Genomic DNA, 11779 nt, shown 5'->3' on the forward strand with positions numbered 1-11779 from the left:
TTCCTTGGGCAATGAGAATCAACCAGGATTCAACTAAATTAACTATATTTTGGTTGATTCTTGTTGCCTAAGGAGTGCTCTTTTCAACAATACTAAATTTGTTAAAATCGGTCACACGGTTAAGAAGTTAAAGCAGGTTATTGCAAAAACAATTGAACGCCCCCTCCCAATCTTTGTTTTTGAAATAACTGAGTTTTTGTTTTTACGAAAATGATAGATAAACTGGTTCTCTTAAAAATGTGAAAAAACAATGTTTAGTTTATTTTGCGAAATTGAAAGAAAATGCAATTTTAAAATGGCAGTAAAATTTTGTCTCGCCACCAGGAGAACATAATAGTTGAGGAGGTCTTTTCCCATCACCCACAAAAGTATTTCGAAGCCAAATTTCGTTTTAAATCTTTTCCAATTTGGTATCAGGGGGTTATAATGTGCGAGGAGGTGTTTAAGCTCCTAATACACGAGGGGACAGTCAAAAAATTCTTTTAAAATTTTGTCTGGCTACCAGGAGACCATAATAGTCGAGGAGGTCTTTTCTCATCACCCACAAAAGTATTTCGAAGCCAAATTTCGTTTTAAATCTTTTCCAATTTGGTATCAGGAGGTTAGAATGTGCGAGGAGGTGTTTCAGCTCCTAATACACGAAGTGCCAATCACAAAATTATTGTAAAATTTTGTCTGGCTACCAGGAGAACATAATAGTGGAGGAGGTCTTTTCCCATCACCCACAAAAATATTTCGAAGCCAAATTTCGTTTTAAATCTTTTCCAATTTGGTATCAGGAGGTTATAATGTGCGATGAGGTGTTTAAGCTCCTAATACACGAGGGGATAATCAGAAATAACTTTTAAAATTTTACCTTGGCTACCAGGAGAACATAACAGTCGAGGAGGTCTTTTCCCGTCGCCCACAAAAATATTTCGAAGCCAAATTTCGTTTTAAATCTTTTCCAATTTGGTATCAGGGGGTTATAATGTGCGAGGAGGTGTTTAAGCTCCTAATACACGAGGGGACAATCAGAAAATTCTTTTAAAATTTTGTCTGGCTACCAGGAGAACATAATAGTCGAGGAGGTCTTTTCCCTCACCCACAAAAATATTTCGAAGCCAAATTTCGTTTTAAATCTTTTCCAATTTGGTATCAGGAGGTTATAATGTGCGAGGAGGTGTTTAAGCTCCTAATACACGAGGGGATAATCAGAAATAACTTTTAAAATTTTACCTTGGCTACCAGGAGAACATAACAGTCGAGGAGGTATTTTCCCATCACCCACAAAAATATTTCGAAGCCAAATTTCGTTTTAAATCTTTTCCAATTTGGTATCAGGAGGTTATAATGTGTGAGGGGGTGTTTCAGCTCCTAATACAAGAAGTGCCAATCAGAAAATTCTTGTAAAATTTTGTCTGGCTACCAGGAGAACATAATAGTCGAGGAGGTATTTTCCCATAACCCACAAAAATATTTTGAAGCCAAATTTCGTTTTAAATCTTTTCCAATTTGGTATCAGGAGGTTATAATGTGCGAGGAGGTGTTTCAGCTCCTAATACACGAGGGGACAATCAGAAAATTATTGTAAAATTTTGTCTGGCTACCAGGAGAACATAATAGTCGAGGAGGTCTTTTCCCATCACCCAAAAAAATATATTGAAGCCAAATTTTGTCTTAAATCTTTTCCAATTTGGTATCAGGAGGTTATAATGTGCGAGGAGGTGTTTCAGCTCCTAATAAACGAGGGGACAATCAGAAAATTCTTTTAAAATTTTGTCCGGCTACCAGGAGAACATAATAGTCGAGGAGGTCTTTTCCCATCACCCACAAAAATATTTCGAAGACAAAATTCGTTTTAAATCTTTTCCAATTTGGTATCAGGAGGTTATAATGTGCGAGGAGGTGTTTCAGCTCCTAATACACGAGGGGACAATCAGAAATTCTTTTAAAATTTTGTCTGGCTACCAGGAGAACATAATAGTCGAGGAGGACTTTTCCCTTCTCCCACAAATATATTTCGAAGACAAATTTCGTTTTAAATCTTTTCCAATTTGGTATCAGGAGGTTATGAGGAGGTTTTTCAGCTCCTAATACACGAGGGGACGATCAGAAAATTCTTTTAAAATTTTGTCCGGCTACCAGGAGAACATAATAGTCGAGGAGGTCTTTTCCCTTCTCCCACAAATATATTTCGAAGACAAATTTCGTTTTAAATTTTTTCCAATTTGGTATCAGGAGGTTATAATGTGCGAGGAGGTGTTTCAGCTCCTAATACACGAGGGGACAATCAGAAAATTCTTTTAAAATTTTCTCCGGGTACCAGGAGAACATAATAGTCGAGGAGGTCTTTTCCCATTACCCACAAATATATTTCGAAGACAAATTTCGTTTTAAATTTTTCCAATTTGGTATCAGGAGGTTATAATGTGCGAGGAGGTGTTTCAGCTCCTAATACACGAGGGGGCAATCAGAAAATTCTTTTAAAATTTTGTCCGGCTACCAGGAGAACATAATAGTCGAGGAGGTCTTTTCCCATTACCCACAAATATATATCGAAGACAAATTTCGTTTTAAATGTTTTCCAATTTGGTATCAGGAGGTTATAATGTGTGAGGAGGTGTTTCAGCTCCTAATACACGAGGGGACGATCAGAAAATTCTTTTAAAATTTTGTCCGGCTACCAGGAGAACATAATAGTCGAGGAGGTCTTTTCCCATCACTCACAAAAATATTTCGAAGCCAAATTTCGTTTTAAATTTTTCCAATTTGGTATCAGGAGGTTATAATGTGCGAGGAGGTGTTTCAGCTCCTAATACACGAGGGGACAATCAGAAAATTCTTGCAAAATTTTGTCCGGCTACCAGGAGAACATAATAGTCGAGGAGGTCTTTTCCCATCACTCACAAAAACATTTCGAAGCCAAATTTCATTTTAAATCTTTTCCAATTTGGTATCAGGAGGTTATAATGTGCGAGGAGGTGTTTCAGCTCCTAATACACGAGGAGACAATCAGAAAATTCTTGCAAAATTTTGTCCGGCTACCAGGAGAACATAATAGTCGAGGAGGTCTTTTCCCATCTCACAAAAATATTTCGAAGCCAAATTTCGTTTTAAATCTTTTCCAATTTGGTATCAGGAGGTTATGAGGAGGTTTTTCAGCTCCTAATACACGAGGGGACTATCAGAAAATTCTTTTAAAATTTTGTCCGGCTACCAGGAGAACATAATAGTCGAGGAGGTCTTTTCCCTTCTCCCACAAATATATTTCGAAGCCAAATTTCGTTTTAAATTTTTCCAATTTGGTATCAGGAGTTATAATGTGCGAGGAGGTGTTTCAGCTCCTAATACACGAGGGGACAATCAGAATATTCTTGCAAAATTTTGTCCGGCTACCAGGAGAACATAATAGTAGAGGAGGTCTTTTCCCTTCTCCCACAAAAATATTTTGAAGCCAAATTTCGTTTTAAATATTTCCAATTTGGTATCAGGAGGTTATAATGTGCGAGGAGGTGTTTCAGCTCCTAATACACGAGGGGACAATCAGAAAATTCTTTTAAAATTTTGTCTGGCTACCAGGAGAACATAATAGTCGAGGAGGTCTTTTCCCATCATCCACAAAAATATTTCGAAGCCAAATTTCGTTTTAAATCTTTTCCAATTTGGTATCAGGAGGTTATAATGTGCGAGGAGGTGTTTCAGCTCCTAATACACGAAGTGCCAATCAGAAAATTATTGTAAAATTTTGTTTGGCTACCAGGAGAACATAATAGTCGAGGAGGTCTTTTCCCATCACTCACAATAATATTTCGAAGCCTAATTTCGTTTTAAATCTTTTCCAATTTGTTATCAAGAGGTTATAATGTGCGAGGAGGTGTTTAAGCTCCTAATACACGAGGGGACAATCAGAAAATTCTTTTAAAATTTTGTCTGGTTACCCGGAGAACATAATAGTCGAGGAGGTCTTTTCCCATCACCCACAAAAATATTTCGAAGCCAAATTTCGTTTTAAATCTCGCCAATTTGGTATCAGGAGGTTATAATGTGCGAGGAAGTGTTTCAGCTCCTAATACACGAGGGGACAATCAGAAAATTCTTTTAAAATTTTGTCTGGCTACCAGAAGAACATAATAGTCGAGGAGGTCTTTTCCCATCACCCACAAAAGTATTTCGAAGCCAAATTTCGTTTTAAATCTTTTCCAATTTGGTATCAAGATGTTATAATGTGCGAGGAGGTGTTTAAGCTCCTAATACACGAAGTGCCAATCAGAAAATTATTGTAAAATTTTGTCTGGCTACCAGGAGAACATAATAGTCGAGGAGGTCTTTTCCCATCACCCACAAAAATATTTCGAAGCCAAATTTCGTTTTAAATCTTTTCCAATTTGGTATCAGGAGGTTATAATGTGCGAGGAGGTGTTTCAGCTCCTAATACACGAGGGGACAATCAGAAAATTCTTTTAAAATTTTGTCTGGCTACCAGGAGAACATAATAGTCGAGGAGGTCTTTTCCCATCACCCACAAAAATATTTCGAAGCCAAATTTCGTTTAAATCTTTTCCAATTTGGTATCAGGAGGTTATAATGTGCGAGGAGGTGTTTAAGCTCCTAATACACGAGGGGACAATCAGAAAATTCTTTTAAAATTTTGTCTGGCTACCAGGAGAACATAATAGTCGAGGAGGTCTTTTCTCATCACCCACAAAAATATTTCGAAGCCAAATTCCGTTTTAAATCTTTTCCAATTTGGTATCAGGAGGTTATAATGTGCGAGGAGGTGTTTCAGCTCCTAATACACGAGGGGACAATCAGAAAATTATTGTAAAATTTTGTCTGGCTACCAGGAGAACATAATAGTCGAGGAGGTCTTTTCTCATCACCCACAAAAATATTTGGAAGCCAAATATCGTTTTAAATCTTTTCCAATTTGGTATCAGAAGGTTATAATGTGCGAGGAAGTGTTTCAGCTCCTAATACACGAAGTGCCAATCAGAAAATTCTTTTAAAATTTTGTCTGGCTACCAGGAGAACATAATAGTCGAGAAGGTCTTTTCTCATCACCCACAAAAATATTTCGAAGCCAAATTTCGTTATAAATCTTTTCCAATTTGGTATCAGGAGGTTATAATGTGCGAGGAGGTGTTTCAGCTCCTAATACACGAGGGGACAGTCAGAAAATTCTTTTAAAATTTTGTCCGGCTACCAGGAGAACATCGAGCTCCTAATACACGAGGGGAAAATCAGAAAATTCTTTTAAAATTTTGTCTGGCTACCAGGAGAACATAATAGTCGAGGATTTTTTCTCATCACCCACAAAAATATTTCGAAGCCAAATTTCGTTTTAAATCTTTTCCAATTTGGTATCAGGAGGATATACTGTGCGAGGAGGTGTTTCAGCTCCTAATACACGAAGTGCCAATCAGAAAATTATTGTAAAATTTTGTCTGGCTACCAGGAGAACATAATAGTCGAGGAGGTCTTTTCCCATCACCCACAAAAATATTTCGAAGCCAAATTTCGTTTTAAATCATTTCCAATTTGGTATCAGGAGGTTATAATGTGCGAGGAGGTGTTTCAGCTCCTAATACACGAGGGGACAATCAAAAAATTATTGTAAAATTTTGTCTGGCTACCAGGAGAACATAATAGTCGAGGAGGTATTTTCCCATCACCCACAAAAATATTTCGAAGCCAAATTTCGTTTTAACTCTTTTCCAATTTGGTATCAGGAGGTTATAATGTGCGAGGAGGTATTTAAGCTCCTAATACACAAGGGGACAATCAAAAAATTATTGTAAAATTTTGTCTGGCTACCAGGAGAACATAATAGTCGAGGAGGTCTTTTCCGATCACTCACAAACAAATTTCTAAGCGAAATATCGTTTTAAATTTTTCCAATTTGGTATCAGGAGGTTATAATGTGCGAGGATGTGTTTAAGATCTTAATACACGAGGGGACAATCAGAAAATTCTTTTAATACTTTGTCTTGCTACCAGGAGAACATAATAGTCGAGGAGGTATTTTCCCATCACCCACAAAAATATTTCGAAGCCAAATTTCGTTTTAACTCTTTTCCAATTTGGTATCAGGAGGTTATAATGTGCGAGGAGGTATTTAAGCTCCTAATACACAAGGGGACAATCAAAAAATTATTGTAAAATTTTGTCTGGCTACCAGGAGAAAATAATAGTCGAGGAGGTCTTTTCCCATCATTCACAAAAAAATTTCTAAGCGAAATTTCGTTTTACATTTTTCCAGTTTGGTATCAGGAGGTTATAATGTGCGAGGAGGTGTTTCAGCTCCTAATACACGAGAGGACAATCAGAAAATTCTTTTAAAATTTTGTCTGGCTACCAGGAGAACATAATAGTCGAGGAGGTCTTTTCCCATCACCCACCAAAATATTTAGAAGCCAAAATTCGTTTAAAATCTTTCCAATTTGGTATCAGGAGGTTATAATGTGCGAGGGGGTGTTTCAGCTCCTAATACACGAGGGTACGATCAGAAAATTCTTTTAAACTTTGTCTGGCTACCAGGAGAACATAATAGTCGAGGAGGTCTATTCCCATCACCCACAAAAATATTTTGAAGCCAAATTTCGTTATAAATCTTTCCAATTTGGTATTAGGAGGTTATAATGTGCGAGGAGGTATTTAAGCTCCTAATACACGAGGGGACAACCAGAAAATTCAATTAAAATTTTGTACCCCCCCCCCCCCCCCCCCAGCGTAGAGGGAATCGATTACGTTTACCTGAAGAGCTACAATGACAGTTTCTTTCTACATAGTCATGCACTTTCTCTTCCTGGGGGGTATTCTATACCCCCCGGGATTACATTCTTCCCCAAAACGTTCAGCCCTATAACTCTCGTGTATGAAATACTCCCCAGAAAAGGAATATGGATGTCACTCCCTACAAAAGTGTTGCGCATACTCATTTCCCTAAATTTTGGGAAGACGAGCTTTGCACCGGGAGGGTGTGAGGGGTATGGCCGTATGGGATGCCCCTCAGCAGTACCCCCCCCCCTCCCCAGCGCAAAGAAAATTGATTACATGAAGAACTACAATGACAGTTTCTTTCTACATAGAGACATGCACTATCTGTTTGCTGGGGGGTTTTCCATACCCCCCAGACCCTCCGGTGTTACATTCCTCCCCAAAACATTTACCCCTATAACTGTCGTGTATGGAATATTCCCCAGAAGAGGAATATGGATGACACTCCTTACAAAAGTCATGCGCATACTCATTTATTCCCAAACTTTTGGTGGGAAAGCATAGTACAGATGGTCTGAGGGGTATGGAGTACCCCTCAGCAGCCCCCCCCCCCAGCGCAGAAAGAGCTACACAATTATTTAGGAAGCTACTACGTTTGTGGATTATCCGCACTTGAATGCAGTGAAAGTGGCAGGATGCTGACAAAATTGTAATTGACCGTTACCTACAAACCTAAACAGGAAGCGGTAAAGTTAACGACTCTAACGTGGTGCAAATCTTTGCACGTGTAATTTGGCACTTAAACCAACTTTTTCATTTAAAACTACAGATGATGTAGGATGGTTGCAAATGTTTACATTTTATTACTGCGGTGATGGCACGAACTGTAAATAAATCTTCTTTGTTTACGTGCGATCTTTGTTTGTGTTCCATCGCCTCGTCCCTCTCAAAGTTGCTACCCTTAGAAGAATATCAATAGTCTTTAAGATGCGGAATGGATGTAAAGGAAGAATTGTATCGAAAAGTATGGGGCGCGTTCATTATGAAAATATTGCTTTTCTGTTTTGGTGTTTCCGTTTTGGCAGAGACAAAATTCAGTGTAAAAATAGACGCTGGTCTACAATTGGTTTAAAGGGGACGTCGATCACGGAAATTTCGTTGGTTCCATTTATGCTTAATATAAATAGCGAAGCGCAGAGAAAAAGTTCATTTTATAATTACATTAGTCAATGTTGATATGGGAATTAATCTACAAGAAGCATAACAAATGCCAAAATTTAGAATCAACATTTAGGGGCGAAATGTTTTAGGGGAGAAGTCTCACAAGGAGTGATAAAATCTGAGGGTAAAGTGTCAGAAGGGGCGAAAAGTCCGGGGGCGAAGTGTCATAAGGGGCGAAATGTCCTCACATCGAAAAAATCAACCCAATGGGGTTGATTCCCAGATCTAAAAGCAACATCAATCTATTTTGACTCGACTAAAGGGGTTGAAGAAAGTCCTTCTAGTTTGGAGCTTGTAATAAATTGGATGCTCAAATTCCATCTGAACTTAACTGTTGTAGAATAAAATTTTCATAAACAACCCCTTTGCGTGGAGGTGCTTTTTACCAGACTCTAGAATCCACCCATCTCCCCCTGATTTTGATAAATTGCCAGAAAATACTTGTACTAAATCAAAGGGCTGCACGCAATGAACCGTTTCTTCCTCCGTACCGCATTGCACGCAAAGTGAATTGCTAAGTACTACGGTACCATTGCCGAAACATACATTTTCATTGTTCCATTAACCGATTTCTGTTAGACAAAACATAAAAAAGGTAAATAACGGTGCAGGTGAGTGTTCTATGCAAATGTGACGCTTTTACACGATTTGGCCAGAAAGTACCGCTAAATAGCGGAGTACACATTGTAAAAGATATCTAGTTCATTAGCTCTCTGGGACAAAATCCGGCCCTAATTTTTCTCGCGCGAAAATTCGACCCCCCGGAAATACTTACAGACTTTAATCCTCACCCTCGCAAGTTTTCCACTAATCACCTTGGCCCATTATCACCACATCGCGTTAACTTTCCCGTTAATATTCGAACCTCTTCCGCGACTTGGTGCGAGGTAACTGAAGAATTACTAAACCGACAAGAACTGTCAGTATCGTCCACTACCGGTTTCGTAGTGGTAAAGGAGTTCCATTAAAAATGAAATTTCCTTTTCTCTCTAATCGTCGATTTTTTTTTTCTTTTACAGGAGGTTCGATATAAAACTTTCAATTGATATGCCCATCGGTAACGGTACTTGCTCGTAATGCCGGATGAAATGAAGATGCGATCAGGCGGCAACCGATCGTTACGACTCCCGCGATTACTGTTATTACATACCTGAACAAATTTCGCCTTAATTGCCCCATATAGAATTTAAAGCATGAAAATTGGGACACAGAAGAGGCGCGCCGACCGTGACGTTTAGGTCACTGTCATGCAAAAATTGGACACGTAACCGTTGGCGGAACGTCAAGGATTTATTTATGCTTCTTTTGCTTTTGTTGACCTTCATTTTCGATTGCATGGAGCATCTCCTCGGGCATATATCGCCACATGGTGGGCACCTGGTTAACGAGAATATGTTCCCAGAAAACATCACCTGCAGGTGACATGGTGCTTGGTCGATGGCTCAAACACTTAGGAGGGAATCTCGATAATCAAGCAACAGTTTCAATGGAATGGAAGTATCTCATTGGTTTCAATTGCCTCAAGAGTCCCAATAGTCTTATAATGTTCCGTATAGCGTCAGAGGTGCATTTTCAACGAAAATCGACTACTTACCCCTAAAATGTTCGGGAAAACACTTTTTCCTGTAATTTAGCTTCGTAGATTCCAAAACGTCTCGAATCAAAAGAAGTTATAGGCGAAAAACCAATTTCGAAAAAAAATTTTCTTATAGAATGTGGCCTGTGGAATCCATAATTTCAAACAGTTCCAAGATTGGGCTACTAGTTCAAAAGTTACAGCCCTTTGAATTTTCTTTCGAAATTGGTTTCTAGTCCATAACTTTTGATTGAGAAGTCTAATCGAAAAAGTACGAATTGTTTTGGATTCTACGCACCAAAATTAATAAGAAAAAGTGTTTTCCCTAGAAATTTTGATGCAGTCGATTTTTGGTAAAAAAGGAAGGTAATAACGGCCTTTTTATGCGCTCCGAAAAAAAAATTGTCTCAGATCGATCCGTAAAAAAATTTTCTTATAGAATGTGGCCTGTAGAATCCATAATTTCAAACAGTTCCAAGATTGGGCTACTAGTTCAAAAGTTACAGCCCTTTGAATTTTCTTTCGAAATTGGTTTCTAGTCTATAACTTTTGATTGAGAAGTCTGATCGAAAAAGTACGAATTGTTTTGGATTCTACGCACCAAAATTAATAAGAAAAAGTGTTTTCCCGAGAAATTTTGGTGCAGTCGATTTTTGGTAAAAAAGGAAGGTTATACACTGCCTTTTTTTTGCTCGAAAAAAAAATTGTCTCAGATCGACCCGGAAAAAAATTTTTCTTATAGAACGTGGCCTGTAGAATCCATAATTTCAAACAGTTCCAAGATTGGGCTACTAGTTCAAAAGTTACAGCCCTTTGAATTTTTTTTCGAAATTGGTTTCTAGTCTATAACTTTTGATTGAGAAGTCTAATCGAAAAAGTACGAATTGTTTTGGATTCTACGCACCAAAATTAATAAGAAAAAGTGTTTTCCCTAGAAATTTTGATGCAGTCGATTTTTGGTAAAAAAGGAAGGTAATAACTGCCTTTTTATGCGCTCCGAAAAAAAAATTGTCTCAGATCGATCCGTAAAAAAATTTTCTTATAGAATGTGGCCTGTAGAATCCATAATTTCAAACAGTTCCAAGATTGGGCTACTAGTTCAAAAGTTACAGCCCTTTGAATTTTTTTTCGAAATTGGTTTCTAGTCTATAACTTTTGATTGAGAAGTCTAATCGAAAAAGTACGAATTGTTTTGGATTCTACGCACCAAAATTAATAAGAAAGGTGTTTTCCCGAGAAATTTTGGTGCAGTCGATTTTTGGGAAAAAAGGAAGGTAATAACTGCCGTTTTTTGGGCTCCGAAAAAAAAATTGTCTCAGATCGATCCGTAAAAAAATTTTCTTATAGAATGTGGCCTGTAGAATCCATAATTTCAAACAGTTCCAAGATTGGGCTACTAGTTCAAAAGTTACAGCCCTTTGAATATTTTTTCGAAATTGGTTTCTAGTCTATAACTTTTGATTGAGAAGTCTGATCGAAAAAGTACGAATTGTTTGGATTCTACGCACCAAAATTAATAAGAAAAAGTGTTTTCCCGAGAAATTTTGGTGTAGTCGATTTTTGGTAAAAAAGGAAGGTTGTACACTGCCTTTTTTTTGGCCCGAAAAAAAAGTTGCCTCAGATCGACCCGAAAAAAAAAAGTTCTTATAGAATATGGCCTGTAAGATCCATAATTTCAAACAGTTCCAAGATTGGGCTACTAGTTCAAAAGTTACAGCCCTTTGAATTTTCTTTCGAAATTGGTTTCTAGTCTATAACTTTGATTGAGAAGTCTGATCGAAAAAGTACGAATTGTTTTGGATTCTACGCACCAAAATTAATAAGAAAAAGTGTGTTCCCGAGAAATTTTGGTGCAGTCGATTTTTGGTAAAAAAGGAAGGTTGTACACTGCCTTTTTTTGAGGCCCGAAAAAAAATTGTCACAGATCGACCAGGAAAAAAAATTTTCTTATAGAATGTGCCCTGTAGAATCCATAATTTCAAACAGTTCCAAGATTGGGGGTACTAGTTCAAAAGTTACAGGCCTTTGAATTTTCTTTCGAAATTGGTTTCTAGTCCTTTGATTGAGAAGTCTGATCGAAAAAGTACGAATTGTTTTGGATTCTACGCACCAAAATTAATAAGAAAAAGTGATTTCCCGAGAAATTTTGGTGCAGTCGATTTTTGGTAAAAAAGGAAGGGCCTTTTTTTAAGGCCCGAAAAAAATTGTCTCAGATCGACCCGGAAAAAAAATGTTCTTATAGAACGTGGCCTGTAGAATCCATAATTTCAAACAGTTCCAAGA

At 37.8% G+C, this 11779-nt stretch overlaps 1 protein-coding gene across 2 annotated transcripts in view; it reads left to right on the forward strand.

The window, feature by feature from the left end:
* LOC116181445 (lysosomal alpha-mannosidase-like) overlaps positions 1-11779 on the forward strand; it is a 110761-nt gene that overhangs the window by 76770 nt on the left and 22212 nt on the right. The window lies entirely within an intron of this gene.

The sequence above is a fragment of the Photinus pyralis genome, unplaced genomic scaffold (assembly GCF_008802855.1).
Source record: "Photinus pyralis isolate 1611_PpyrPB1 unplaced genomic scaffold, Ppyr1.3 Ppyr1.4_LG9, whole genome shotgun sequence".
Taxonomy (NCBI): domain Eukaryota; kingdom Metazoa; phylum Arthropoda; class Insecta; order Coleoptera; family Lampyridae; genus Photinus; species Photinus pyralis.